Genomic DNA, 26,911 nt, shown 5'->3' with positions numbered 1-26,911 from the left:
ATGAAGACAGACTTCGAAGAAGAGGTAGAAAGAACACCCAGAAGACTAAAGAGAAGAAAGGGCAGAGTAGAAATAACACACACATCCCCCGAAGAAGTAAAAGAGCTAATAAAGCTATCAAACGCCAAAAAATCCCCAGGACCTGACAACATCACAAACAGGGCATTAAAAAACCTACCCAACAAAGCTATCGTCTACATAACGAATATCGTAAACAACATGCTCAAACTAAGATATTTTCCAGATAGATGGAAGGAGGCACAAATTATTATAATTAAAAAACCAGGGAAGGACGGCACATTTCCGCAAAATTACAGACCTATCAGCTTATTATCATCAATAAGCAAGATAGCGGAAAGAGTTATATTAAAAAGACTAAACGACGAATCGGAAGCACTAGGCATTATACCGGAAGCTCAATTTGGATTCAGAAGCAAACACTCATGCGAACTACAAGTTCTACGTTTCACCGAATTCACAACAAAAGGATACAACGAAAAAATGTACACGGCAACAGCATTTCTGGACGTCAGTAAAGGATTTGACAGGGTCTGGCATGATGGACTCATATATAAAATGAACTCTATGGGATACAGCGAGGCGATGACATGCCTCCTTGGATCATACTTAGCCAACAGAAGGTTCAGGGTTCGTACAGGGGAAACCCTGTCCGAAGTCGGGACCCTGGAGGCAGGTGTGCCTCAGGGAGCTGTTTTGTCGCCTTACCTGTATAACATCTATACGGCCGACACGCCAAAAGAACCAGGATCCCTGTTAAGTCTTTACGCCGACGACACGGCAATAGCTGTTAGCTGGAGAAATCCAAATCATGCAGCTAATCATCTGCAGAGAGCACTTAATAGATTCGAAAGATGGTGCATCAAATGGAAAATAGCCTTAAACCCAGATAAAATACAGGCTGTAATGTTTAGTCACAGAAAAAGTGTACCAAACCAAGAATTAACGATTGGAAACACGCTAGTACAATGGACAAACGAGGCCAAATACCTAGGAGTGTTACTAGACAAAAAACTCACATTTACGCAGCATATTAATCAGCAAACGTATAGAGCCAAAGCGCTGAAAAGTCAGCTCTCAACGCTTATTGGTAGAAGAAGCAAGCTGAGGTTTAAAACCAAAATCAGGATTGCGAATAGTATTATCCTGCCAGTCCTCTCGTATGCCTCTGCTGCGTGGGGACACACCTGTAAAACAAACAGGAAAAAAATACAAACAGCACAAAATCAATTAATAAGAGATGCCCTGAACCTACCGAGATATGTACCTCTGAGAAACTTATACAGAGACTCAGGACAAACAAGGATCCTACACACAATGGACAAAAAGGCATACGAACTTTTCAACGGACTAAACAACCACCCAAGTAGCATGTTAAGAGAGCTGACTAACTACAACGCAAACACCAGGACGGTACACAGAAGACTTAAACAGCAAATAGCCGGATATAGGGTCCCCAACGAATAAATGAAGAATGAGATGGTCGCAAAAACGCCAAACAAAAGAATGCAGTCATCAGAAAAACAACCAACTAAAAAAATTTTCTTATTTTTAGGACTCTGGCGAGAGAATACAGGTGCCGAGGAACTTAGATAAGGACAATATACACCGGGGTGTGTGGAGGCCATATACACCCTGCAATGCACACCCCAACACACCCACACAATTATCATGTAAGAATAAAAAGGGTAAGAATTGAGCCGGCATTTAATAGTCCCATCGCCAAGGAAGACCCCCAAATTAAAAAAAAAATCGGTTGTTTTTCTCTTAAATTCAGCAATTATAGATTAAATTTATCACTAAACGTTTTAACGTAACTCATCTTAACTTTTCCATATAGAAGGCCCGTCAGGCCTTCTGCGGATCGAGTGATACTGATCCTTTCGCGACACCCGAGCACTGAGGTCATGTGCGGCAAGCATGGGCTCGGTGGCCGGACACATATCGGGCACCCAGCCGGCGAGGAGAACAAAATTTACTTTTGCCAAATCGGCGGCTGAGTGACCGAGCACACACTCTTTCCGAACATGAAATCGACAGCCCAGGATGTCGACTTCATGGACGGAACACACGCTATTTTTTCTTTTGTTTTAGGGACTCAAGTCCCGAAGTGAAGTTAGAGTAAAATCTATAGAGTCAGTAAAGTAAATAGGGAGAAAAGCTTAGATGTGGCTACCCCTACAGTCAGGTGGCATAACCACAATAATTAAAAACGGAAGGTGTCTCATTACCCAAGGCACCTCTAGTAACTTTCAGATCATAAGCCTCCTCGCGTAAGTCACACGATGAGGAGGGGTGGTGGAAAAACCTGGGGGTCAGATAGGTACCACTTCAACTAGTGAAGTGTGACCGGTTTGATCTTCGGACATGTGGATCCCATACTTAGTTTGGTATACACATGTTCCTAGGGGTTGGGTTGATCGCTTAGCGTGATTGTGTGTGTGTATGTGTGTGTGTGTGTGTGTGTGTGTGTGTGTGTGTGTGTGTGTGTGTGTGTGTGTGTGTGTTTAATGAATTTTTTTAATATATGGTATGCAGCCAACTACAGGAACGTAGATTCCTTGTGGAAATTATAAATGACTTTTCAACTATTACTAAAAACAAGGTCAAAGAAATAAATTTACTTACAATCAGTTTGTTCTGCCTTGGATGACCGGTTTTGAATACTAAACTTTTCTGTTATATAGAAGCATACTTAACGCTTTCTCTTCAAAATCTAATAAGTGACTATAAGCGCTTATCATTTTTAAACTACGTCTTATGGATTTTTCCTGATTTGTGAACAACTGATATTACGGTCACCCGGGTTTGGCTTAATTCTAACATGCAAGGAAGTTCGTTCTCGAAAAAGAGCATCATTTTATATCAAACAACAGTGCGAAGAGCTAGTGTTCTGTTTCTTCTGGTCCACCATGTATGTTTTTTTTTTATTTTTCCATAAGTTTTATCGTAACAATTTTTAGTGTAAAAGAAACACAAACATTCCTTGCTCTTTGCTTGGTTACAGAAGGAAAAAATACACATTTAAACGTATAAAATCTAATATTCCTTTTATTGAACGTACGCACGTACGTATATCACGTCACGTCAGTTACGTAGCCTCAGATGCACGTAAGATATTTGATGCAGATGCATTAAAGGTATTGCTGGTTTCTTGTTTCCGACCGATGTACCAATGTATCATCTCTTCATATGGAATTGTATCGATAAGTAATCTTCGTTTCCTATCTAATCTGTTTATCATTCCCAAAACAATAAGAAAAGGATTTCAAAGTAGCAAGATATTTGTTTTAATTTAATTATTTTAACCTTACATTATTTTTACTACTGCAAACTAATAATAAATAATAAATCGGAATTACAAATTAAAATGTTAAATAATTATAAAATTTTAATCCTTGCTTAAGTTTTGTTATAGACTATGTGAAAAGTATTCTTTATTTGCTGACAACCAAAGAAAAACCATGTTGCAAAATTCGTCGCCGTCCAAGCGTTCCATTTGTTATTTCCGGTATTCTATGATTTGTTGACATAATATTTTTACAAATAATGGGGGACAGGCCCAATATTTAAATCCCTTTTTTTGAAGAGCTGGGTAATTTTTTCTCACTGTGTTCTTCCGTATACCGATTGTCTTTTAAAACTCGAGAGATCGGTCTTCCCTTTAATATTCCTCCGCGTTCAGGACCATTGGATAAAACCTCATCTGCTTAATCCTTGATCTTCGTATGTAACACTAGACGAAGGACCCTAACAATGTTGCTTATAGAGGTATGTTACTCCTCTATCACTCTACTTTTTTCTGGACTTGGGACCGGCTATATCGGTTGTAGAACTACTCAGTTCACCCTAAAACTAACACAGATAGAGATATATCATATACTATATACCATAATAATTAGACCAATATTACTATACGTAGTAAAAATAATGACAATGGCTAAATAAAGATAAAGACTTACGAATAGTGGAAGTAAAGATTATGAGAACCATACTGGACCAATCAAAATATATCAAAATGAATATAAAACAGAAGAAATGCAGACATTAAAAAACTCTAAAAGATAAAAAGAAAAGTTGTATTATAAAAGATTCATTTAGTTTTAGGTCCTTTATCAACCATTTCAAACGTTCACCAAATTATATGTTAGTGAGTTTTAACCAACTTATATACTATAAAAAAGGGACAAACATCTCACTATACAGCCTAATAGATTTTAATTCATTTGTAACAATATTATCCTTATACTTGATTCAAACATCTTCTTCTTCTGCAAGTGCCATCTCCGCGGCGGAGGTCGGCAATTATCATAGCTATTTGGACTTTTGAGACGGCTGCTCTGAAAAGTTCATTTGATGTACATCCGTACCACTCTCTCAGGTTGCGCAGCCATGACATTCTACGCCTCACTATGCTTCTCTGTCCTTGGATCTTTCCCTGCATAATCAGTTGGAGCAAGGTGTATTTCTCTCCATGTGTAATATGTCCGAGATATTCTAATTTTCTTGTTTTTATTGAATTTAAAATTTCCATTTCTTTGTTCATCCTTCCCAGAACCTCTTTGTGACGTGTTCTGTCCATGATATTTTCAGAATTCTTCTGTACACCCACAGCTCAAATGATTCCAGTTTTTTCATTGATGTCACATTCAAGGTCCAAGATCCCATTCCATAAAATAAAGTCGAAAAAACATAGCACCTACCTAACTCTTAGTTCCAGTTTTAAATCCCTGGTACATAGAACTCTTCTCATATTGTTGAAATTTGCTCTAGCCTTTTCTATTCTTATTTTTATCTCCTGATTGTAATCATTTGTGGAGTTAATCATTGTTCCCAGGTATGCATATTTGTCCACTTGTTCGACGTTGGTTTCGTTTATTAGAAGATTCTCGTTATTTCTTTGAGTTTTCGATATTCTCATAAATTTCGTCTTCTTGACATTCATTGTTAGACCATACTCTTTTCCATACTCTGCTATTCTGGTCACCAGTCTCTGAAGATCTTCAATGATTCGGCTAAGATCACAGTGTCGTCCGCATATCTAATGTTGTTAATGGGAACTCCATTTACCTTTATTCCAGCTGTTTCACCCTCAAGAGCTTTTTTCAGGACCTCTTCGGAGTAGGCATTGAAAAGAATTGGCGACAATACGCATCCCCTGTCTTACTCCACATCTAATTTCAATTTCTTCTGACAGCTGTTCGTTAACACGTACTTTTGCTCGCTGTTTATAGTATAAATTTGATATGATCCTGAGGTCGTTGTAGTCAATCTTCTTTGATTTCAGGACATTCATTAAATGTTTATGTCGTACTTTATCGAATGCTTTATTATAGTCAACATGCGTATATATCTTGATTGACGTCCAGGCATCTTTGTATTAGTAAAGTAAGTGAAAAAAGAGCTTCACGTGTTCCTAGGCCTTTGCGAAAACCAAATTGTGTATTATTAACGTCTATGTCTAGTTTGTGATATATTCGGTTATATATGACTTTAAGTAGTAACTTTAGCGTATGAGACATTAAGCTAATGGTGCGGAAATCGCTGCATTCTCTTGCGTTTTTCTTTTTAGGGAGACAAATAAAAATAGATGTTAACTACTCTTTGGGTAATACGCCTGAACTATAAATTTGGTTCAAGAGTGTCACTAAAACATCAATGTGCTTCTCATCTAGAATTTTGAGGATTTCTATAGGAAGCATATCAGGTCCAGGGCTTTTCCCACTCTTCATTGTTTTTAATGCGTGTAATATTTCTTCTTTTGTAATATATGGACCTATTTCTTCTGACGTAAGTTTTATGTGCTCCAGATCTCCTCTTTCATCATCGAACAATTCATCGATATATTCTGCCCATCTTTGTATTTTCTCGTCCGTATGTGTTATAGCAGTACCGTGTCTATCCAGAATTGCACAAGTGGGATTTTGTTTTCTTAGTCCTGCCAGTTCTTCGACTTTCTTGTGCAGGTTAAACAGATCATATTTATTTTGAAGGTCTTCGATCTCTTTGCAGTGAATTTTTCTTTTGCCTGCTTTATCGTCTTTCTAATCTCGTGGTTTATCTCTCTGTATTTATTGTTTTCCTTGTTTTTAAATTGTCTCCGTTGTTCCATCATATTGAGTATCTCGTCATTCATCGATTCCTCTGTTCTCCTTGAGAAAGTCTTTAGTATTTCTTTACAGGGTTCCAGTAGACAATCTTTTAGTCGATTCCAGTACTCGTCAATATCATTGGTGTTTGTGTTCAATTTGTTTCAGTTCACATGCAGTTTATGTTGGAGGCATTCTTCTACTTTAGGTTCTTTTTTAGGTTCTAAGTTTTCTTGTGTCTATTGTAGGGATTCTTTGATGTCTTTTAATATTTTTAAGGGTGAGTGTAATTTTGGCTATAAGTGGGTTGTGATCTGAGGCCACGTCTGATCCAGGATATGTTTTCACGGCTTTATCAGCATTACGGTATCTTTCATTGATCATAATGTAGTCTATCTGGTTCCTGACTACTTTCTCCGATGTATCTGCGGGCGATCGCTATGTATACAGTCGTCTGTTTGGTAACATGAAAAATGTGTTTGTAATAATAAAGTTCTGCTCTTGACAGAATTGTAACAGACGGTCTCCTCTCTCGTTTCGATTACCCAGACCATAGTTTCCTATACACTTTCCGCTTTGTCCCTTTCCAATCTTTGCATTGAGATCACCTAGGACTATCGTGATTTCTCTTGTTTTCGTTATTCTAAGTGCCTCATCGATATCTCGATAAAATAATTCTACTTCTTCTTCATCGGCATTCGCCGTAGGAGCATAAACTTGTATCAAATTTAGTTTGGCATGAGATGTCACTAACTTCAGTACCATTACTCTTTCTGAGATAGGGAAATATCATTCCACCGCTCTATTAGATTTTTTATTAACTATTACTGCCACGCCGTGTCTGTGTTGGTTATTCTCGCTATCGGAATAATATATTGTGGCTTCGTCTGTTGAAAAACAACCTGAGTTGGGCCACCTAGCTTCACTGATACCCAGTACATCGATATTCAACCTGTTCATTTCTCGAATAACATTGTGAATTTTACCAGGCTGAAACATGCTCTGAACATTCCAGGTTCCTATTCTAGTGTTGGACAGTCTTATTTTTTCATCTGCGTTCTTTTGACAAGGAATTCGCTGATTAACGACCTGAGAGTCCTTGTCTTCTTCTCCCCTGCCGGATCTTGGCTTCCGAGGGCCATGATCAGTAACGCCGTTATTAGTTTCTAAAACCATACCATTAGATTCAAACATACTGATCTTCAATAATGAGGTGTATTACAAACAAGTACATGGTACAACCATGGGAAGCTAAATATCACCAATCCTATGTCACTTTGTACTGGATGACTTAATTGAAAGCTGTATTAGCAACTTACCGTTTGATGTCCCATTTTAAGGAGATACATGGACGATTTAATTCCTGCACTCCCAAAAGACAAGATCATGGACACACTACACATCTTTAACAGTCACTGCCCAGAGTTGCAATTTACAGTAGAATTAGAAAACAACAACTGCATACCATTTCTGGATATCATGTCTCCAGTTCAATACGTCTTTACGATGATGCAAGTAAACCCACTGAGCCTTCTAGTTTAAAACAAGCCCTCATCCAAAACGGTTACCGCGAAAATCACATCAATAGGAGCATCCACAGACATCAATCTCCCACTCAATCTCAACTTAAGGACTCAGACCCTCATCATGCGAAAGCTTTTCTTCCTTACGTCAAAGGTTTTACTGACAAAATCGATAAAATTCTTAAATCAAGAGGAATAAAGACAATATTTACCACCAACAAAAACTTTCATCTCGTACCTGATCAATCAAAGACAACATTCCAAATAAAGAACACGAAGTTTATGAATTTCCTTGTGCAGACTGTCCCCGATCCTATATAGACCAAACAAATCGTAGAATTCAAAATAAGATTTATAAACATTCCATTTGTGTCCGCAATTCCTAGGTTTCGTTAGAGCTTTCAGCTCTAGGTCACACCATCTTCATAAAGTTTACAAAATTGATTTTGAAAACTCCAGAATCATAGCCTTCATTCGCTTCTATAAACCAAAAATTATCCGAAAAGCCATAGAAATTAAAAAAAGGCGAAACTGTCTCAATAAAAGAGATGACGGTATACAGTTACCTTCGACATGAAGATCTCTCATAAAGAAAATATCGTCCGCTCCACGCTCAGTAGTCGCAGTAATGCATTGATTAGTGATCAGTGTAGCAGTGTCTGGTGGCTCGGTAGACTGGGACCTCGGAAGCCGCGAAGAAGACATCAAAGAAGATGTCGAAAGCTCGCTGCAATGATAATCGACGCGGTTCAATGATTCAATATTAATTCTTGTAATAATATTACTAGCTCGGACATCTTTTGGTAGTAATGTTTGGTAGTAATGCAGTTATATTCAAATCGAAAATGCCAATCCACCTGAAGAAAAAAGCATTCGATCAGTATATACTACCAATCATGATATACGGTTGCGGCAGTGGCCGGGACATTTAGCGAGAAGAACTGACAATAGGTGGTCCACTAGAATTACACTGTGGTATCCAAGAGGCATCAAAAGACCAAGAAGCCGCCCAAATTTAAGATGGGACTATGGCAGATAAGGAAACAAGCCGAAACAACATGAAACAGAAAAGCGAATTTTAGACAATCGTGGGCAGATATGAAGAATGAATATGTAAGGAAGACTACACCATAATTGGTAGAATATGCTGAGAATGATGATCACGGTCAGGAAATAACAAACTATATATAAAATACGTAAATCTTTCAGCTAGACATAGGTAATATACATTGAAGTAAGTGTGGCAACTACGCTTTCTCAAGTCTATGCCAATATCTCACGACACTAAGAGATAGCCTAGAATTACTTTGACAAGAAATTGAAAAATGTGACGAATACATGTTAAACGATATTCGAATTGTACGAGGTGTAAATCAAATACTCCGTTTACTAATAAGAAAATCAAAATAATATCGGTTCACAACATTGTGATAGCTCTCCGTACATTTTAATGGGTAATATGCGGTTTTTTTCAGTGAGCCAGATGTAACAACAAACGAATTCACGATGCGTTTTAGCAAATTAATATTTGGTCAGCACAATGTATGCTTATCCTTAATTATTTACTCTTTACTAGTGGCGTTTCATAAAGACATCTTAAAAGTCTTGTATTGAAAGGCTATAGCGGGATAAGATGGTCAAAATTGCACCATGCTCGATTTAGTTTTGGGGCTGGCCATTAGAAAAGACATAATTAAAAACTCACTCAGTTAAATTTTCAGGTCCCTAGGTGCCTCTGGGAGTTCGCTATGGGAAAAAACGTATTTAAAAAAAAAAATTTTTAGACGCTGTATTGCTGCAAAAAGTCTGAAAAAATTCATGAAAGCGTATTTTAATAATAAAAAAACTGCCTGATTTTTTTCAGATTTTTAGCTTAAAAATTGAGCCCAGGAAAAATATTTGAAATTTTCAGTGATATTTTAGGTTATGTCTGAAATTTTTGGCCAACTTTAAAAAAATGTTTTTTATGAGTTTTTTTCCCGTTATTTCGTGGCATAGGTATTATTATCATTTTAATCGTGGAAAATGCCTGAGAATCGAAAAAACTTCTTTTTTGGCATTTTTCTGAAGTTTTTGACTCATAACCTCAACAACATACAATAAATTAATGATCATTTATATTTTTATATGTATTCTTATCTTTACAATCGAAATAAGCTATTAAACCTATTATTTTTTCCTACAGAATGCTCCAAAAACCGAAAAACCCCGTTTTTTCCATGTTTTTAATACATAACCTCAAAAGATTCCGAAAAATGAATCGTGAATTAGAACGCACTTGTACACTCAAAAGTTGTGGTTAGCGAATATATCTATATACGTGATATTATATCACAATGTACATAAATTTATACACAGACGCATATCTATATAGTGCCATGACTTTTGAGATCCTTGTTATATACATTCATAAGCTCGTACCACGCTCGTCCACGCCTTACTCTTCCGCTTAGATACAAGAGCGTTATACCCATGCTTATATCATTATTCTTTTATTTTATATTTTATATTTACTTAACTGTTTTGGCGTTCATGTCTTAGCCCTACATCGCGCATATCCAGGGAGCCTGATTGTAACAGAAAACATGGCGTTGATAGTTGCGCCGCATGGTAGTTGAGATTACGCGGCGCAACTACCAACGACATGTATATCTGTTATAATCGAGCTCTCATTATATATCGCTCTTAGTGCGTTTGCGTGTGTAGGGCCATATCCTCTGTATCGTTCTTAGTCAGTTTGCGTGTTAGGGTCTTTATCTTTTCGGCGGGGCTTTTCGTAAAATGTTCAATGGCTCTCTGTTTTTGTGTTTATTTTGAATTGATTTTCAATTTGACAGCAGAATTGTGTCGTGTCTAAAATAACAGGCAACAATAACCAGTATTATTGTTAAATTAAGAACTGGATCATCAAATAATTTACCGCATGCTCCAAAAACCGAAAAACCCCGTTTTTTCGGCGCTGTTTTTAAGCTTTTGCTACATAACCTCTAAATTCAGTGTCTAAATGAATGATAATTTTCATTTTCACATGTATCTTTCCCTCTTCAATCAAAATCAGCTATTCAAAGCGTTAGTTTTATCTCACAACATTCTCAAAAACCGAAAAACCCCGTTTTCTCCATGTTTTTACTACATAACCTCAAAAGACTTTGAAAAATGAACCATATTTTTGATATCTTTTAATTAATTACTACAGCTGATCGTACGCAGGAAAACAAAATATTTTTTTTAGAGGTAAAGAAAATTCATATATTTACTAATTAACAATCTATATTTACAATATTCTATTTAATCTAGATACATTGAATGACAGAATAATTACATTTTATTAATCTTCCTCACTATCCTCGTTGATTACCGGATCAATCTCCGTTTCACCAAATATTTCTAAAAGAAATTTAGCTGGTCTAATAATGTCCGATTTGTACCTAGCATTGCTTAAATAATATATAATAGCAGCAACATGTGAACAGGATGCAACAGTTCTCAATCCATTAGCACAATCGCACGAGTGACGTAAAATTGCATTGTAGCCAATAGATTCTGGCTTATACTCAATGTAACATTTATAAATTTTTTTTGATATGTCTGGATTGTATCAAAACCTTGATAATATTCGGATGTATTCTAAATTAATTTCGTTTCTATCATTCATTAACTCAACAATAACAATAACGTAGCTAGGTAACATACAGCTTGACCTAACTAGTACGTACCCGAAAAGAATATTTTGAAATCTCTATCTGTCATCTCTGGAAAATCAATTTTTCGCGATGTTATCTTGGTTGTCGTAGTACTTCGTCTAGACCACCTTGCTGTTTCAGCTTCTTTAGCCAATGTGTTATCCACTTTACTATAATTCAACATTCTCTGTATTATTAATTTTTTTAATTCTTCATCTTCTTCTTCATCGCTATTCTTCTTCTTCTTCTTAGCCTTCTGTCGTCCATGTTTGGACATATTCCTCTCCCAACTCCTTCCATCGGTCTCTATCCTGAGCAACATATTTCCAATTTGTTCCGGCATTCTTTTAATGTCATCAACCCATTTCATCTATGGTCTTCCTCTTGGTCGTTTACTTTCGTAAGGTCTCCTTCTTCATCGCTATATAATCTTTTTCCATTACGGTTATTAAGGAAACATGCAATTCTGCAATATGCTTCAGCTTTTGTTAACAATTTATTATCCAATTGTTGATGGAGGAGCTTATATTTTTTTTTTCAAGAATGCCGTGGACAGCTTCTACTACCCATCTTAGTTTCGTAAAGTAACGAGATTCATTAGCTTCAGCTGTGAATAAACTTGGTCTTTTTCCTTTTAATGCAGGCATCAGAACCTTGAAGCCAAGATCTTTTAAATAGGATACGACGTCTCTAAAGCTTCTACAATACAAACATCACCTTTTTTCATAAGTGACCTCATTCCATTTGGATCTTCCATAACCTTCTTCATGATGCTTGCATCATTTTCTGTAGCTAAGAATGGACCGGGTAAATCTACAACAAACCCGTCTGTTGTGCAGATGGTAAACGACTTGCACAACGGTTTTTTCTTCTGTCCCGAATATGATTTTCTATGATAACAATTATTTCTGCTTTTTTGGTGAGCTAAATAAGCTTTATCGAAAATTAATGTGAGCTGATCATCCGTCAAATTAAATGACTTTATGGCATAAACAGAAGTATGGTTACGGATTAAGTCTTCTCTCACGAGACTTTTTACTCCAAAATATTGTGGCAATACATCTCTCTCGAATGAATTGATTACAGACTCGCAAAAATCAGATACTTTGATCTCATTATCTATCCCGAAAACTGATGAAATAAAATTATTTGATGATCCAGTTCTTAATTTAACAATAATACTGGTTATTGTTGCCTGTTATTTTAGACACGACACAATTCTGCTGTCAAATTAAAAATCAATTCAAAATAAACACAAAAACAGAGAGCCATTGAACATTTTACGAAAAGCCCCTCCGAAAAGATAAAGACCCTAACACGCAAACTGACTAAGAACGATACAGAGGATATGGCCCTACACACGCAAACGCACTAAGAGCGATATATAATGAGAGCCCGATTATAACAGATATACATGTCGTTGGTAGTTGAGCCGCGTAATGTCAACTACCATGCGGCGCAACTATCAACGCCATGTTTTCTGTTACAATCAGGCTCCCTGGATATGCGGGATGTAGGGCTAAGACATGAACGCCAAAACAGTTAAGTAAATATAAAATATAAAATGATATAAGCATGGGTATAACGCTCTTGTATCTAAGCGGAAGAGTAAGGCATGGACGAGCGTGGTACGAGCATATGAACTTATATAACAAGGATCTCAAAAGTCATGGAACTATATAGATATGCGTCTGTGTATAAATGTATGTACATTGTGATATAATATCACGTATATAGATATATTTGCTGGCTTAACCACAACTTTTGAGTGTACAAGTGCGTTCTAATTCACGATTCATTTTTCGGAATCTTTTGAGGTTATCTATTAAAAACATGGAGAAAACGGGGTTTTTCGGTTTTTGGAGCATGCTGTAGGAAAAAATAATAGTTTTAATAGCTTATTTCGATTATAAAGATAAGAATACATAAAAAAATATGAATTATCATTAATTTATGTGTATGTTGTTGAGCTTATGAGTCAAAAACTTCAGAAAAATGCCAAAAAAAGCAGTTTTTTGATTTTTAGGCATTTTCCACGTTGAAAATGATAATAATACCTATTCCATTCGAAAGAACAGGAAAAATCCCATAAAAATACATTATTTTAAAGTTGGCCAAAAATTTCCGACATAACCTAAAATATCACTGAAAATTTCAAATATTTTTCCTGGGCTCAATTTTCAAGCTAAAAATCTGAAAAAAAGCAAGCAGTTTTGTATTATTAAAATACGCTTTCATGAATTTTTTCAGATTTTTTGCTGCAATACAGCGTCTAAAAAAAATTTTTTTTAAATACCTTTTTTCTCATAGCGGACCCCCAGAGGCACCTAGGGACTTGAAAATTTAACTGAATGAGTTTTTAATTATGTCCTTTCGAATGGCCAGACCCAAAACTGAATCGAGCATGGTGCAATTTTGACCATCTTATCCCGCTATAGCCTTTGAATTTATTTGAGACACTTATTTTATAACTATTTATTTGTTTATAACTATTTATATTCTGGTTTTTTTAAGCGATAACACTTGGATGGGATGTGAAGTGAGTAGAACACTAAACCGCAAACTCCTATCTTTTATTATCCATAGGTATATCCATTTAGTCTTAATACTGTTACGTAACCCTTTTGTTTTCTGGTCAAGATTTGAACAATCAATTCACCAGATCATTCACAGTGAAGTCTACGCCGCTTAGGTATCTGACCCACGATTTTATTGTAGTCGTAAACATGCCTTTTATGTATTTACCTCGCAATGGTAGGATGGAATTCTCAAAGCAGTAATACTATGAAGTCTAACAATTAAATCAATAGCATATTGACGATATGCTCCTTGATTAGTGTCAGTCGTTCTGCTTTGACTGTATCCTCTGTAAATGAAATACATTTTTCTCGTAACCAGATTTCTATCAGTCATCGTTGTAATGCGTTTAAGAAGGCGGCTGTGGTAAGATGCATTATCCAATACTATGACATGAGTTACTATCTGCACACATCGAATTTGGACGGTCGATAAAAGTTAGATCGAACAAATCCCTTTGATGGCGCGAAGAAACAGTGTGAGCGTGCACACACATCGATCGCCAAACGGCACGGCATCGATGTGGTGTGGCGCTCAATGAATGTCACTGCATGGACGGCTGCTGTGGTCGTTGCCGCCGTTCCAACGCAAATGAAAGCGCGCACACACATCGATCTCTGTCGACCGACCAGAGGATCTGTTGAGTTTTTTGGATACTGCTTAAGGTACGTCGCTCCGTGTTGCTACGTAATCCTGGATTGTTCATTGTGATTTTGTGTACTCCACCAGTGACTATGGATATTAAGAATGAATTACTTATTTCGTTGGTCGAAGCAAGACCTGTTCTGTAGGACAAGACCCTAGATATATATATATATATACATATATATATATATATATATATATATATATATATATATATATATATATATATATATATATATATATTATTGTGATATTTAAAGTCTTGGTGCGCCAAGCAATAATTAGCTAATTCATTTTTTGATTAATTAAAATTATTTAAATGATATGATTATGACTCTATCACAATTTTTAATTATTTTATCTCAGGGTTAAATTCGTGCTTCAATATCTATGCTATTACATGTGAAAGGTAAGGTCCAAAGAATACCGGAATAATAAAAAACACATATGATCTAACACTATATATTGAAATAAAAATAATGAAATAATTCACACTCAAAAGTTTTCAATAAACAAATCTCATATAATGATTCTCAAAATTGTGTTCTACGTACGTGAACAATCAAAATTAATGGTACAAACAATATTAATTGAAATCTCAAAATCCCAAACTATTCTAACTCTCCTAATCAAAATATTTATATCCTTTCTAAATTAAGTGTAAAAATTGTGTTATCAATAAAAGAAAAAACTGCAGAAAACAAAAATATCTCTCTCTGATGATGAGTGGTCCAAATCCTTGTTCCTTGTAGACTATATTATCTCCTCTCAAACGCTCCCTATGTAATCAGCAATCTTACAACAGATTGTTGCAAGTATATCGTCCTTAATGATCGCCTTCAAAAGCACAAATCATTCAAATTATGATAGCCTTTCTCCTCTCGATAAACTGAATCTCTCGTTGGCCCGAGTGAAAAATGACTCTTGGAATATCTTCTCTTTACGATAAACTGAATCTCTCGTTGGCCTGAACAGTGACTCTTGGAATATAAGTAGAAAAATATGACTTACAATATTTTGTTGCTTCAGCTTCTGTCAGATACACTAACTCCACAAAAACTCACTAACATTCAACACTACTGCTTGCTACTTCTCGGGAATCGCCAGAGAACAATTACTGTTCGTCTTACAGACTTGGAAAACCAACTGATTATCTTTTTTCTCTCCTAAATCTAGCCAAACTCTCACTCCTACATACCTATCCCACCTTTTTCAATCTCCGCCAATCAAAACTCGTCACAATTCCCCCATTTTTTCATTTCGATAACAAACAAATTTTTACCTATAATTATAAATTTCCTAAAACTTATTTACAAATAATATTTTTCTATAATTCTTAAAAACTAACAAAAACCTCTTTCTAAAATCCCTTCTATTGTCTTTACTCACTGCATTTAATGTATTTGGAAAACCCGTTTCAATTGTCTTTGGATTTCACTTAAAATTATGCGGGTCACTCAAGTATAACAAAGAAATAATTTATGTATAGCTTACATTTTGTTTAGTACAGGTAATCCAAGAATTTAATAACTTTCCTTCTTCGAAATGTTTGTTGTTTATTATCCTACTTATCTGAATTATTTTAATGTTTTTGAACTTTGAAATATTTTAATCAACCCAATATTTTTCTCGATTTTACATATCATAACAAATCCCCGCCATTTGATCTGCCGAAAACTCTTTGTTAAATTTTAAAATGACAAAAGTTTTCCAGGATCAAATTATTTCACTATGTTATTAAAATCTATTCATGATATTGATAGATGTCGTGAATGTTAAAAATACCCCGTATATTTCCTGTCTCTATGTGCGCTAATTCATAACTATTTACCCCATTTTCCGTATTGACCCTATATGGACCTTCAAATATCGGCATCAATTTAGCACAAATACCATTTTGTAAATTCGACACCCTCAGTGCCTTCACTAAGACTTTATCTCCTTTCTGGAATTTGATCGGCCTTCTTCTTCGGGTTCTCTCTTGTCTTTGGAGATATTTCTCTCCACTTCGTCTCAATCTTCTTTGAACCAACTCGATCACTTCTTCGTATTGTCTGGGGGCGGTGTCTTCCCACGGTCTTGTAGGCATTGTTCCTTTCATTATATATAAAGGCGTCTCTTTGGTAACCGTATTTGGAGCACAATTCAAATAGGTCTCGATCTCAAACACTTTTCTGTCCCAATGTCGATGATGTTCTTCCGCGGCAATTCGTAGAAATTTTGTGACTTCTTGTATAAAACGCTCCGATGGGTTGCTCTGTGGATGACGGATGCTTATAAATTTTGTATCGATGCCCCTCTCTCTTAATTCCCTTTTAAAACGTTCGTTCCTAAAATATGTCGCATTGTCCAATAAAATATTGTCTGGTCTTCCCACCGTTTCTATAAAATTGTCTATCTTCCTAAGTATTTCAATTCCTTTTGTGGTTCTGCATGCGTACAATTTAACATATTTTGAGAAAAGATCCACCATAACTAATATGTGTTTATTCCTTTGAGTTGTTGGTATCAAATCGCTCAACATATCAATAGCAACAATATCCAGTTTCTTCCGAGCTACGACGTTTTTTGTGACGTTTTCATTTTTAAAGTTCCTACTTTTACACTTTTGGCATGTCACACAATTTCGAGTCACCTCTTTGGCTATTGTATAGTCCTGTCGACAAATGTAGTTCTCCCTGAACATAAGCCACACCTTTCTACTTCCAATATGTCCGTTGTCACAGTGTAACTTTAAAAAAACTTCTTTTGCCATTTGCTCCGTGATTACATAGAGTTCTTTACCATCGACCCTCTTAAAATATAGGTTATTTTCTTGTTCAGCCCTTTGCTTTTCTCTTTCATTCAATTCTTCCTGATTTTCCCTGATTTTGGCCAAAGAAAATAAGCCTGCTTCTTCTCTCATTATGTTCATGCCTACGTGGAGAGTTTTGTGATCCTCTTTGCGGAATTGTTCATCTCTCGTCAACGCATCAGCCAAAATATTGTCCGTTCCTTTGATATATTTAAATTCAAAATCATATTCTTGGAGTAAAAGAATGCCCCTATGAATTCTATTATTTACCAACCTATTTTTCATTATGTGTACCAACGCTGCATGGTCCGTTTCAATGGTGAATCTTGCCCCAAGTAGGTAAAAACGTAATTTGTTTACACAAAATAACACACTGGCAAACTCTAATTCAGTAACGCTGTATTTTCTCTCATACGTTTTGGTTACACGGGAAACAAAACATATTGGCACCTCTATATCGTCTTGTATCTGTGATAACACCCCTGCAAATTTTTTTATGGAAGCATCGGTCCTGAGAATGAAAGGTTGCTCATATCTTGGGTGGTGCACTCTTACAGCTGTGGAAAACGCTCCTTTTAAATTTTTGAAAGCGATTTCTTGTTCAGTTCCCCATTTCCATCTGACATTTTTCTTAAGTAATGCTATTAGCGGTATTTCTTTTGTACTGAGGTCTGGTATCAGCTTTTTGAAATAGTTTACCATTCCTAAAAATCCCCGCAAAGTTTTTAAATTGGTTGGCCTAGGGTAGTTGTTTATGACTTCGATTCTATCTTCTGCAAGACTAATCCCTTTTGTGTCTAATTTGAATCCTAAATACAATACCTCTTTTTGGAAAAACTGACACTTTTGAATATTTAATTTTAATCCGGCTTGATCAAGTTCTTCGAGAACAGTATGAATATGTCGTAGATGGCTTGTTATATCCGGTGAGAAAATTAATAAATCATCTATGTAATGTACAACAAATTCTCCATGCCTATTTAAAATTGTGTGTAATGCGCGAACCAAAGCAGCGCATGCACTTTGTAGTCCAAATGGTACTACCCTAAATCGGTACACCACTCCGTCGATAGAAAAAGCGGTATAATTTCGACACTTTTCTGCCAAAGGTATTAACCAAAAACTGTGTTTCAAATCGATTTTGGAGAAAATGTGTGATCCTGTGATTCGTCCAAAAATGGCTTCTATGTTCAAAGGCGCTTCGTATTGCGCGATTGTGTGCGAATTAATGTTTCTTGCATCTAAACATAATCGCAAATCACCATTTGATTTTTTTACGCATACTATCGGGTTGATATATGGAGAGTCACATCTTTCGATCACCTTGTCTTTGATCATATTTTCAATTTCCTGTCCGACGCTTTGCCTGTATTTATACGGGATTGGATATGTTTTCGATTTAAAATTTTCTAAGTTTTTAACTTTAAAAGAATGTTCATAATTTTTAGCCACTCGGCTTTCTTCATTAATAAGATCTCCATAATTTTCTAAAATCTTCTCTATTTCCTTCTCCATGTTTTCTCCACATATTATTTTTCTTTCATCCTCAGTTTGTTTACATGTGTTCACTGTCCGTATTACTTCTTCACAAAATTCTGGATTCTCGTCCATAATTGCCATTTCTTCTCTGTCCTCTTCCGTTATTTCTTCTTTTATTTTTTCTTTATCTTTAATTTCTATCTGGTATTCCGAGCACCATGTTTCGGCTCCTTCCATTTTTCTGCTTATAACTTCCTTTATTTTCTGCTTTCTTTTCGAACTCTTCTTCTTTTTTTTTATTCCCTTTTCCTCTTCGGATTTATTTTTTTCTTGAGCTTTCGATTTATCCTCTACCGTCATATTGATTTCTTTATGTTTTTCTTGTCCATTTATCCTTTCAGAAAATTTTCTCCTATCTGTTTCCTTTTCTTCTTCTATGTTGTCTGGTTCTGCTCTGATTTCCAGTTGATTTTCCGAAAAATTGATGGTGATATGTTTTTCACTCAATTCATCAATTCCCGCTATCATATCATGATTTAGATCTTCGATCACCACACATTGCATAATATAGAATTGGTCTCCCACTCTGATCCGTACTCCTAAACCTTCGTTTACTGTCGTCAATTTTTTATTATTTGCACCCACTAAAGCAACCCTCGGAATCTTATACACAAATCTGTCCATATTTAATTCTTTTACTAGTTTTTTATTGATTAACGAAATTTCCGATCCAGAATCAATCAGAATTTTAATCGCTTTATGTTTTATAAATGCATCTAAAAAAATTAGATTGGAATTAGAATTTTGTTTTTCGTTTCCCGCCAACTGTATAAACTCTCTCGGGTGACAAAATATACCGGAGAGTTTTTTACTTTTGTTTAGTGGATGCCTTATTGAAAATCCTGTCTGGATTCATTGAATACTTCTTCTTCCTCCTTTTCTATTGCTACATGATTCATCTCTCTTCTGTTTTGTCGTTGGAATCTCTGATTATTTCTATCGTCCCTTTGTTCGTTCGTGTTCCTATTCGGAGGATTTTGTGCATCTCTATTCCTGTTGTGATTTTCATTTGTTCTATTTTGTGTATCATTCCGGTTATCGTAATTTTGTTGTCTATTGTAATTATTGTAATTTCTCGGCCTATATTCGTTTGTTGATCTGGGATGTCGGTTTCTCTGGTCATAATTTGATGAATACCTTCTTTGCGGTTCATTATATTGGTCATGTTGTCTTCTATTTCTCATTTCTTTTCTTTTCGCTTCTTTTAATTGAAGGAATTGGCACAAACTATCAATATCTTGATAGTTTCTCAAAATCACGTGATCTTCCAACGTTTCCTCAAAATGTCTGCTGATCATTTCTACCAGCTGTTCGGTAGAATATTTGTATTCTAGATATTTTGAATTGTTATATATCTGCAAGCATATCTTTCTTCAGATATTCCCATTTTTTCGTGATATTTTCCATTCTGTAGCTCTTGGTTGATTTCTCTCTGTTTATTTTTCCCCCAGAAATAGTTGAGAAATTTATTTTCAAAATCTGTCCAATTTTCAAACTCATCTTCCTTGCTTTCATACCATAACGCTGCTCCTTCTTTCAAATGGTTTCTAATTGTTTCTTTGCAATCGTCAAAATATCTAATATGTTGTAATTTGGTTTTCAGATTTTTAACAAACGGTACTGGGTGTGTTTTCCGAATATCCCCGCCAAATTATATTTTCGCCTCGCTTGTTCCATGGATGATAACTTCTTTTCTCTCTACCCCTCTTAGTTCAATTTCTGCCATTTGTTTTTCATTTTGCTTTAATCTTCTTTCTACTTCCTTCCTGTCTTCTTGTAGCGCCATTTCAAATTTTTCTTCTAACTGTTCTAATTCCTTTTTCTGGACAATCTTTATTTCCTTCATCGTATTTTGGATATCTTTTATCTCTGTCTCTTGTTTTGCATTCTTTATGGTTATTTCTTCTATCTGTTGTATCAGTTCTTTCTTTATCCCCTCAACACATCCTTTAATTTCTTGTTCATAGTTTTCCAAACGCTGCTCTATATTCCTGTTATTTAGTTCTATTGCTTGTCTTGTTTCCCGTTGGTTTTCTTCCATTGTTTGTTTTGTTTCTTGTTGATTTCTATCCATTTTCTTTGATGTTTCATTCATTGTTTGTGTCTGTATTTGCATCATTGCTAATAATTTCTCTATTCCTGATAATTCTTTTTTCTCCTCAACTATTGTAACATTTCCTTCATTATCCGATCCTTCTTCAAAAATTGTTTCCTCTTCTCTGTTATCCTCCTTCCTTTCTTGCATTTTGCTTTGACTCCTTGTGGTCGACATGTTGTTTCTTTTCGTTACTGTTTTTGTCCCCGCCAAATGTGAAATTTTACAACACTCTATATGTTTCAGAACACGACAATATTTCTCCCCAAATGTATTAAATTTTCACGACAAATATCAAATATGCAATCAGTAAAATTCAAATAATTCAAAATAAATATCAAATGTACGATTGGTAAAGAAAATAAAATCAAATAATTCAATAGCAGTTAATATCCACTAACTACGATCAATCAATAAATCAAATTTATATTCCCTGGAAAAATTGTCAAAATACTTTCAAATTCAAATTCCCTCAATGTTATATGTTTTTATCTCTGGATCACCTGTACTTATTCCAGATCTCTTTCCCTTCCTTCAAATGTAAAGCTGCGATATTTTCAAGCCCCACGTTTTGGAAGCCAGTTATTGTGATATTTAAAGTCTTGGTGCGCCAAGCAATAATTAGCTAATTCATTTTTTGATTAATTAAAATTATTTAAATGATATGATTATGACTCTATCACAATTTTTAATTATTTTATCTCAGGGTTAAATTCGTGCTTCAATATCTATGCTATTACATGTGAAAGGTAAGGTCCAAAGAATACCGGAATAATAAAAAACACATATGATCTAACACTATATATTGAAATAAAAATAATGAAATAATTCACACTCAAAAGTTTTCAATAAACAAATCTCATATAATGATTCTCAAAATTGTGTTCTACGTACGTGAACAATCAAAATTAATGGTACAAACAATATTAATTGAAATCTCAAAATCCCAAACTATTCTAACTCTCCTAATCAAAATATTTATATCCTTTCTAAATTAAGTGTAAAAATTGTGTTATCAATAAAAGAAAAAACTGCAGAAAACAAAAATATCTCTCTCTGATGATGAGTGGTCCAAATCCTTGTTCCTTGTAGACTATATTATCTCCTCTCAAACGCTCCCTATGTAATCAGCAATCTTACAACAGATTGTTGCAAGTATATCGTCCTTAATGATCGCCTTCAAAAGCACAAATCATTCAAATTATGATAGCCTTTCTCCTCTCGATGAACTGAATCTCTCGTTGGCCCGAGTGAAAAGTGACTCTTGGAATATCTTCTCTTTACGATAAACTGAATCTCTCGTTGGCCTGAACAGTGACTCTTGGAATATAAGTAGAAAAATATGACTTACAATATTTTGTTGCTTCAGCTTCTGTCAGATACACTAACTCCACAAAAACTCACTAACATTCAACACTACTGCTTGCTACTTCTCGGGAATCGCCAGAGAACAATTACTGTTCGTCTTACAGACTTGGAAAACCAACTGATTATCTTTTTTCTCTCCTAAATCTAGCCAAACTCTCACTCCTACATACCTATCCCACCTTTTTCAATCTCCGCCAATCAAAACTCGTCACAATTCCCCCATTTTTTCATTTCGATAACAAACAAATTTTTACCTATAATTATAAATTTCCTAAAACTTATTTACAAATAATATTTTTCTATAATTCTTAAAAACTAACAAAAACCTCTTTCTAAAATCCCTTCTATTGTCTTTACTCACTGCATTTAATGTATTTGGAAAACCCGTTTCAATTGTCTTTGGATTTCACTTAAAATTATGCGGGTCACTCAAGTATAACAAAGAAATAATTTATGTATAGCTTACATTTTGTTTAGTACAGGTAATCCAAGAATTTAATAACTTTCCTTCTTCGAAATGTTTGTTGTTTATTATCCTACTTATCTGAATTATTTTAATGTTTTTTAACTTTGAAATATTTTAATCAACCCAATATTTTTCTCGATTTTACATATCATAACAATATATATAGATAGAAACGCGACAAGAAATGCTTGGAGGGATATATGCAACATACTGAATCCACATTTTGAAGAGCTAGATGACAAAGAGAAGAACAATTTTGGTAAGTACAACAAATTCTTAATGGAACTACAGTACATCAGAAGCTAATAATTGTAGTTTTTGTATTCATATTTAATAACGTCTTACCATTTGATTTAAACATGGTCCGTTATTAGATAGTTTCCGTTACAAGATAATACAGATAACAGTAATAAAAACAAAACACCCTGTAGGTATAAAAGTATAAAAATAATTTCACATCATATAATCAACCTTATATATAAAAATTTGGTTATATTTTGTGGTTATAATAAAGTTAGTGTGTCGCTGAGTTTGAATATTGTATTTTGGAAATGTGTAGTTTATAAAAGGCTGTAAACAAACTAACCAGAAACAAATCACCCGGAATAGATAATCTCCCAGCGGAATTATATAAAGAAGGTGACTACGACATCATAATAGCGCTACAGCAGCTTATAAAAGAAATATTGATACAGAAGTCCCTTCCCAATGATTGAAATATTGGAATACTTTGCACCATACACAAAAAGGGAGATATCTTTGAATGCTCTAACCATCGAGGAATTACGCTCCTAAATGCAGCGTATAAAATATTCTCCAATATACTATGCCATCGTATGGCACCATATGCAGAGCGAATAATAGGACAACTACGACTCTGTAAATAGAAGAGAATTGTTTAGAGCAATGATAGACCTAGGAGTACCAAATCAGTTGGTAAGTCTAACCAAAGTAACTCTTGAAAAAGTTGAATGCAAAGTACGAATCCAGGGGGAACTCTCTGAACCTTTTAAAACAAATAACGGGCTACGTCAGGGAGACCCACTCTCCTGTATACTATTCAATCTAGCTCTGGAAAAAGTAATACGTACGTCACAAATCACAACTACCGGTTCAATATATAACAAATCTGTGCAAAACGCAGCACGAGAGGTGTACGTAGCATTAAAGGAAGCGGCTACAAAAATGGGTTTAATAATAAACACCAATAAAACAAAATACATGAAAATAGGTACGCAACCACAAATACTACGGCCACTTGTTATATAAAATGACGTCATCGAGGCAGTTAACGAATTTGCATACTTGGGAACGCTCGTCAATACTGAAAATGACACTACCGCAGAATTTGCAAGGCTAATAGATGCTATTTTGGGCTTAATCTTCTTTTTAAATCTACAGTTTATCAAGAAATACAAAAGTAAAACTCTACAAAACAATAATACCCCCAGTCCTAACATATGGTTCAGAAACCTGGACTTTAACAAAAAGCAATGAAAACATGTTAGGATGTTTCAAAAAAAATACTAAGGCGCATCTATGGAGCGGTAAATGAAAATGGTGTCTAGATAAAACGATACAACTTCGAACTCTATAGAATATACCAGGAACCAGATATCGTAAAACACATAAAGATAGGACGTCTGAGGTGGGTAGGCCATGTAATGCAGATGGAGCAATCCGACCCAGCTAGAAAAACGCTCCTTGATAGACCTATTGGTCAAAGAAGAAGAGGAAGACCCAGAACAAGATTCCTAGATAACATCAATGAAGACATGAGAAATATGGAAATACGTGCTTGGCGGAGGAAGGAGATGGATGGGGACGACTGGAGAAAAATTCTTGGGGAGGCTAGGACCCACACAGGGTTGTAATGCCAAAATGATGATGATGATTTAGTTTATAAAAGGGATAATATTTACAGCAATTGGAACACTGTTTACCTTCACCTAAACCCAAACCAATATAAGTACGACATTCTTTTAATCCTCGGATTGACTACTTGAGTCTATGTACATGTTAATATTTACCGCACTTTTCTTCTTACAAACGTATTAATTCACGTCATGACTATTGGCTATTAAGAACTCATAATAACTACTAATTATCAACACTTCCAAAGACTCATTGTTATGTACTAAATAACACAGAATGTCAAATCTTATTTATCTGCCAATAAACAGCTCCCACTTTTGATGAAAAATATTCACTCAATATGTTTCTTCCTAAGGAATACCCCCTCTTCATGTACCTCCTCTTGGTAAATCTTCCAGACCGATTACTGTACTTATGTCATCAGGCAAATATTCGTACCTATCGCGAATGAAGTTATGTAGAACGACACAAGCTACATTAAGCGACCTGTGAAAGATTCGCCACTTATTTGTTAGGATTCCAAATGCACACTCCACATATCGCCTGGCTCTGAAGAATCTGTAGTTGAAAATCCTTTTCTGTAGCGTTAAGTGTGTTCCCCTGTAAGGTCGCATCAAATACTTGTGCAGCCCAAATGCTTCATCGCCAATAAAATAGTATGGTAACTTTGGATTGTCTGTTCCTGGTAGACACTGCTCTTCCAGTAGATCCAATGTATTTGATTCGACGTTATTCCAAAAGGGTAGAGTCCTTAAAAAAGGATGAATCACATTCCTTACCATAGCTTTCAATGTGAACGTACAAGAACCTGTAGTTAGAGTCAACTACAGCCATTAAAACAACAGAATAATACTCTTTGTAATTAAAGAACGTAGAACCACTTCGTACTAGACAAATAATCCGAATATGTTTTCCAGCAACAGCTCCTAAACAATGAGGAAATTGAGCTTTTTTAAAAAAACCTGAAGCTGTAGATTCCCACTTTTCCAAGATTGGACAGACACTCTTCCTTCATAATATTCCAAATGGACCTGCTTAGTTCCTTTACTATACTTGCTTCAGTTCTTTTGCCCATTCTATATGAAGAGTGTAAATCTGCAAATGTAGACCCACTTGCAAAGTACCTGTAAAAAAGAAATACATAATTTGAGGGAATTTGCTTTGTTTTATGTTTGTTACAATACTGTAGTTAATAAGTGTGAGGTTAAATCCGAACTATCAAGCAGACAGACAGACAGACACACACGCGATTTTATAAGGGTCCTCGGTTTTACCTAATTCTTTTTGTGGTTTTGCAGGTAAAGAAGTCTCCAGGAGATGGACCAACCTCAGAGATGCATTTTCCAAATCCCGAAAAAATTGAAATGCTGTAAAAACACTAGAGCAGGAGCTCTGACAATCAAAAAATATGTATTCAGTGACCAAATGCAGTTTTTACAAAAATGTTGCGACTCCCGAGAAACGGCTGAAAGCTTGGATCATACAATGCCAATGGACAATAACAACACTGAGCTTCATGAAATTCAGCCTGCAGAAGCAAATGCAAGACGGGAGGTAAATAAGGAAGTTGACGTTCCTGAAATTACAAGAATAAGAAACAGGAAACGTGGGAAACCAGATGAAGTGGAACTGGCAATGTTGAAAGCTCTGAGTCATCCAAAGAAATCAGACTGCCACATGTCGTTTTTCCAGTGCATCATTCCGCATTTAAAAACTATGGATGACGATGAAGTCCTGCAATTCTAAATGTCCGTCTATGAATCCATTTTTCAAATCCAAGTAAAGTTGAAAATAATCCAGCGTCCATTACATCCCTTATATCTACAACAACAACCACCTTTGACTCTCTCTAATCGCCAACAATCCATACCGTACTCCCATCAGCAACCGCCCATGTCATTCCCTCACCAGCAACAGCCCATACCCGTTTTCCATAACCAGCATCCATTCGTCGGATACCATGCTCAACAGACTTACCCACATAAACTATTTTCTCCATCACAATCGTACAAATCCCCTACTACAAAACCTACTTTAGAGCAACCACTTCCTCAGTAGATTCAAACAAATTCAAAAAACCCGGTTAACAGCGATGCCAACAACTCCGCTTCCATATCTCTCCAATCTCCAGGATCGGTTTGCGAATATTATGAAGGTTTCGGCAAAATAACGCTCACAAATACTCATAAATACATTTTGTCGTTAACAAAGATATTGTACAGACTATTGTAAAAATACA

At 35.4% G+C, this 26,911-nt stretch overlaps 1 pseudogene; it reads left to right on the top strand.

Annotated features, from left to right (window-relative positions):
- Window positions 1–26,911, top strand: LOC140435926 (uncharacterized; annotated as a pseudogene).

The sequence above is a fragment of the Diabrotica undecimpunctata genome, chromosome 3 (assembly GCF_040954645.1).
Source record: "Diabrotica undecimpunctata isolate CICGRU chromosome 3, icDiaUnde3, whole genome shotgun sequence".
Taxonomy (NCBI): Eukaryota; Metazoa; Arthropoda; class Insecta; order Coleoptera; family Chrysomelidae; genus Diabrotica; species Diabrotica undecimpunctata.
This window is presented reverse-complemented; position numbering and strand designations above follow the sequence as displayed.